Source organism: Arachis ipaensis, chromosome B7, assembly GCF_059453495.1.
Source record: "Arachis ipaensis isolate K30076 ecotype BB chromosome B7, ASM5945349v1, whole genome shotgun sequence".
Lineage (NCBI taxonomy): Eukaryota > Viridiplantae > Streptophyta > Magnoliopsida > Fabales > Fabaceae > Arachis > Arachis ipaensis.
The window spans coordinates 111,939,263-111,945,262 of record NC_142442.1 but is presented as its reverse complement, the minus strand read 5'-3'; the positions used below and the strand labels follow the sequence as shown (position 1 = coordinate 111,945,262).

The following is a 6,000-nucleotide window of genomic DNA, read 5'->3' as shown; positions in this document are numbered from 1 at the left end:
ACATGTTGAATTCTATCTGGCTAAAAAGCCATACCCAAACTCCTTTGGGATTGATCTTCAACTAATCACCTCAATGGATGTAAATCCATTCTAAAGCTTGACTGGTTATTATGCCATGTCTAACCCTCAGATTGGAGCTTTAGACTAAAGAGTACAAGATTCCTGGAATTCATATGAAAAATTTTGAATCTTTATTTTTCTTATTCAAAATGATTTTCGAAAAAATTAAAAGAAAATACAAAAAAATTATAAAATCATAAAAATCAAAAATATTTTTGTGTTCTTGTTTGAGTCTTGAGTCATGTTATAAGTTTGGTGTCAATTGCATGTGCATCTTGCATTTTTCGAAAAAATCATGCATTCATAGTGTTCTTCATGATCTTCAAGTTGTTCTTGGTAAGTCTTCTTGTTTGATCTTTGCATTTGCATGTTTTGTGTCTTTTCTTGTTTTTCATATGCATTCTTGAATTCTTAGTGTCTAAGCATTAAAGAATTCTAAGTTTGGTGTCTTGCATGTTTTCTTTGCATTAAAATTTTTTTCAAAAATGTGTTCTTGATGTTCATCATGATCTTCATAGTGTTCTTGGTGTTCATCTTGACATTCATAGCATTCTTGCATGCATCACATGTTTTGATCTAAAAATTTCATGCATTGCATCATTTTAGTATTTTTCTCTCTCATAATAAAAATTCAAAAATAAAAAAAAATATCTTTCCCTCTTTTCTCTCATAAATTCGAAAATTAGATTTGACTTTTTCAAAAATTTTTAAAATCTAGTTGTTTTCATGAGTCAAATCAAATTTTCAATTTGAAAATCTTATCTTTTTCAAAATCTTTTTCAAAAATCAAATCTTTTTCAAATTTCTTAGTTATTTTCGAAAATTTCAAAAATATTTTTCAAAAATCTTTTTCTTATTTTTATATCAAATTTTCGAAAATAACAATAACAATTAATGTTTTGATTCAAAAATTTTAAGTTTGTTACTTGCTTGTTAAGAAAGATTCAAACTTTAAGTTCTAGAATCATATCTTGTGATTTCTTGTGAATCAAGTCATTAATTGTGATTTTAAAAATCAAATCTTTTTCAAAACTAATTTCTATCATATCTTTTCAAAAATATCTTCTTATCTTATCTTTTTAAAAAATTTGATTTCAAAATATCTTTTCTAACTTCCTAACTTCTCACCTTTTCAAAATTTGTTTCAACTAACTAACTAACTTTTTTGTTTGTTTCTTATCTTTTTCAAAACTGCCTAACTAACTCTCTCTCTCTAATTTTCGAAAATATCTCCCTCTTTTTCAAAATTTCTTTTTAATTAACTAATTATTTTAATTTTTAATTTTAATTTTCGAAAATTACTAACCTTTTTCAAAAACTATTTTTGAAAATCACTAACTCCTTTTTCAAAAATAATTTTCAAAAATTTTCTTCTCTCTCATCTCCTTCTATTTGTTTATTCATCTACTAACATCTCTCCCTTACTCACAAAAAAAAGGGGATCTCTATTATTATTATTTTTCTGTGCCCTCTTCTTTGTCATATGAGCAGGAGCAAGGACAAAAATATTCTTGTTGAAGCAGATCCAGAACCTGAAAGGACTCTGAAGAGAAAATTAAGAGAAGCTGAATTACAACAAACCAGCAAGCACCTGTCAGAAATTTTCGAACAGGAAGAGGAGATGGCAGCCGAAAATAATAATAATGCAAGGAGAATGCTTGGTGACTTTACTGCACCTAATTCCAATTTACATGGAAGAAGCATCTCCATTCCCGCCATTGGAGCAAACAACTTTGAGCTGAAACCTCAATTAGTTTCTCTGATGCAGCAGAACTGCAAGTTTCATAGACTTCCATCTGAAGATCCTTTTCAGTTCTTAACTGAATTGTTGCAGATATGTGATACTGTTAAGACTAATAGAGTAGATCCTAAAGTCTACAGGCTCATGCTTTTCCCTTTTGCTGTAAGAGACAGAGCTAGAATATGGTTGGATTCTCAACCTAAAGACAGCCTGAACTCTTGGAATAAGCTGGTCAAGGCTTTCTTAGCCAAGTTCTTTCCTCCTCAAAAGCTGAGTAAGCTTAGAGTGGATGTTCAGACCTTCAGACAGAAGGAAGGTGAATCCCTCTATGAAGCTTGGGAGAGATACAAAGGACTGACCAAAAATTGTCCTTCTGACATGCTTTCTGAATGGACCATCCTGGATATATTCTATGATGGTCTGTCTGAGTTATCTAAGATGTCATTAGACACCTCTGCAGGTGGATCCATTCACCTAAAGAAAACGCCTGCAGAAGCTCAAGAACTCATTGACATGGTTGCAAATAACCAGTTCATGTACACTTCTGAAAGGAATCCTATGAATAATGGGACGCCTATGAAGAAGGGAGTTCTTGAGGTTGATACTCTGAATGCCATATTGGCTCAGAACAAAATATTGACTCAGCAAGTCAATATGATTTCTCAGAGTCTGAATGGAATGCAAGCTGCATCCAACAGTACTCAAGAGGCTTCTTATGAAGAAGAAGCTTATGATCCTGAAAACCCTGCAATAGCAGAGGTGAATTACTTAGGTGAACCTTATGGAAACACCTATAACTCATCATGGAGAAATCATCCAAATTTCTCATGGAAGGATCAAAAGCCTCAACAAGGCTTTAATAATGGTGGAAGAAACAGCTTTAACAATAATAAACCTTTTCCATCATCCACTCAGCAACAGACAGAGAACTCTGAACAAAATACTTCTAATTTAGCAAACTTAGTCTCTGATCTGTCTAAGGCCACTGTAAGTTTCATGAATGAAACAAGATCTTCCATTAGAAATTTGGAAGCACAAGTGGGCCAGCTGAGTAAAAGGATCACTGAAATCCCTCCTAGTACTCTCCCAAGCAATACAGAAGAGAATCCAAAAGGAGAGTGCAAGGCCATTGACATAAGCACCATGGCCGAACCCAAAGAGGGAGAGGAAGACGCAAATCCCAAGGAGGAAGACCTCCTGAGACGTCCAGTGATCAATAAGGAGCTTCCCTCTGAGGAACCAAAGGACTCTGAGACTCATCTAGAGACCATAGAGATTCCATTGAACCTCCTTATGCCCTTCATGAGCTCTGATGAGTATTCCTCTTCTGAAGAGAATGAGGATGTTACTGAAGAGCAAACTGCCAAGTTTCTTGGTGCAATCATGAAGCTGAATGCCAAATTATTTGGCATTGATACTTGGGAAGTTGAACCTCCCTTGTTCATCAATGAACTAAGTAATCTGGATCAACTGACATTGCCTCAGAAGAGACAGGATCCTGGAAAGTTCATAATACCATGTACCATAGGCACCATGATCGTTAAGGCTCTATGTGACCTTGGTTCAGGAATAAACCGCATGCCCCTCTCTGTAATAGAGAAACTGGGAATCTATGGGGTGCAAGCTGCTAAAATCTCATTAGAGATGGCAGACAGTTCAAGAAAATAGGCTTATGGACAAGTAGAGGACGTGTTAGTAAAGGTTGAAGGCCTTTACATCCCTGCTGATTTCATAGTCCTGGATACTGGAAAGGAAGAGGATGAATCCATCATCCTAGGAAGACCTTTCCTGGCCACAGCAAGAGCTGTGATTGATGTTGACAGAGGTGAAATAGTCCTTCAATGGAATAAGGACTCCCTTGTGTTTAAAACTCAAGGATCTCCCTCTGCAACCATGGAGAGGAAGCATAAAAAGCTTCTCTCAAAGCAGAGTCAACCCAAGCCCCCACAGTCAAACTCTAAGTTTGGTGTTGGGAGGCCACAACCAAACTCTAAGTTTGGTGTTGAACTCCCATATCCAAACTCTAAGTTTGGTGTTGGAGAGTTGCAACAATGCTCTGAATATCTGTGAGGCTCCATGAGAGCCCACTGTCAAGCTATTGACATTAAAGAAGCGCTTGTTGGGAGGCAACCCAATTTCTATTTATCTAACTATATTTTTCTTAATTATATGTCTTTATAGGTTCATGATCATGTGGAGTCACAAAATAAATACAAAAATTGAAAACGGAATCAAAAACAGCAGAAGAAAAATCACACCCTGGAGGAGCATCTGTCTGGCATTCAGCGCCAGAACAGAGCATGGTTCTGGCGCTGAACGTCCAAAATGGGCAGCTTCTGGGCGCTGAACGCCAGAACAGGCATGGTTCTGGTGTTCAACGCCAGAAATGGCACACAAATGGGCGTTGAACGCCCAAAATGGCCACCAACCTGGCGCTGAACGCCCAGAGTTGTGTACAAGGGCATTTTACATGCCTAAATTGGTGCAGGGATGTAAATGCCTTGACACCTCAGGATCTGTGGACCCCACAGGATCATCTCAGGATCTGTGGACCCCACAGGATCATCTCAGGATCTGTGAACCCCACAGGATCCCCACCTACCTCATCATCTCTCTTCCCATTCATGATCATCCCTTCTGTTTTTCATTTACCACTCACATCCATACACCCACTACCTTCAAAATTCAACATCTCTCTCCCACCCAATCCCACCCATATGGCTGAATACACACATCCATCCATCTCCTCCATATCTTCTTCTTCTTCTATTCTTTCTTCTTTTGCTCGAGGGCGAGCAACATTCTAAGTTTGGTGTGGTAAAAGCATAGCTTTTTTTGTTTTTTCCATAACCATTGATGGCACCTAAGGCCAGAGAAACCTCTAGAAAGAGGAAAGGGAAGACACAAGCTTCCATCAAGGGTCTATAGCTCAGTGGTAGAACATTTGGCTGCAAATCAAGAAATCCCTGAGATACCTCAGGGGATGCACTTCCCTCCACATCTCCCTAGGAGAATTAAGTCCCAACATGGGACAATTAAAGGTGGAAGATCAAGAGCACTCCATCATCCTTCATGAAATCAGAGAAGATCTAAAAGCAATGAAGGAGGAGCAACAAAGGCAAGGAAGAGACATAGAAGAGCTCAAGGACATCATTTGTGCCTTAAGAAGGAAACGCCACCATCACTAAGGTGGATTCATTCCTTTCTCTTACTTTCTCTGTTTTTCGTTTTCTATGTTATATGCTTATCTATGTTTGTGTCTTCATTACATGATCATTAGTAATTAGTAACTATGTCTTAAAGTTATGAATGTCCTATGAATCCATCACCTCTCTTAAATAAAAAAATGTTTTAATTCAAAAGAACAAGAAGTACATGAGTTTCGAATTTATCCTTGAACTTAGTTTAATTATATTGATGTGGTGACAATGCTTCTTGTTTTCTGAATGAATGCTTGAACAGTGCATATGTCTTTTGAAGTTGTTGTTTAAGAATGTTAAATATGTTGGCTCTTGAAAGAATGATGACTAGGAGACATTTTATTTGATAATCTGAAAAATTATAAAAATGATTCTTGAAGCAAGAAAAAGCAGCAAAGAACAAAGCTTGTAGAAAAAAAAATTAGGCGAAAAAAAAATAGAAAGAAAAAGAAAAAGCAAGCAGAAAAAGCCAAAAGCTTTTAAAACCAAGAGGCAAGAGCAAAAAGCCAATAACCCTTAAAACCAAAAGGCAAGGGCAAATAAAAAGGATCCCAAGGCTTTGAGCATCAGTGGATAGGAGGGCCTAAAGGAATAAAATCCTGGTCTAAGTGGCTAAACCAAGCTGTCCCTAACCATGTGCTTGTGGCGTGTAGGTGTCAAGTGAAAACTTGAGACTGAGCGGTTAAAGTCAAGGTCCAAAGCAAAAAAAAAGAGTGTGCTTAAGAACCCTGGACACCTCTAATTGGGGACTTTAGCAAAGCTGAGTCACAATCTGAAAAGGTTCACCCAGTTATGTGTCTGTGGCATTTATGTATCCGGTGGTAATACTGGAAAACAAAGTGCTTAGGGCCACGGCCAAGACTCATAAAATAGCTGTGTTCAAGAATCATCATACTAAACTAGGAGAATCAATAACACTATCTGAACTCTGAGTTCTTATAGATGCCAATCATTCTGAACCTCAATGGATAAAGTGAGATGCCAAAACTATTCAAGAGG

General features: G+C 37.1%; 1 non-coding gene across 1 annotated transcript; it reads right to left on the bottom strand.

Annotated features, from left to right (window-relative positions):
- Positions 1-2,077: 2,077 nt before the first annotated feature.
- Positions 2,078-2,185, bottom strand: LOC148553744 (small nucleolar RNA R71). The gene has a single exon (XR_015892677.1). It is a non-coding gene; the product is annotated as a small nucleolar RNA R71 (small nucleolar RNA).
- Positions 2,186-6,000: the final 3,815 nt, after the last annotated feature.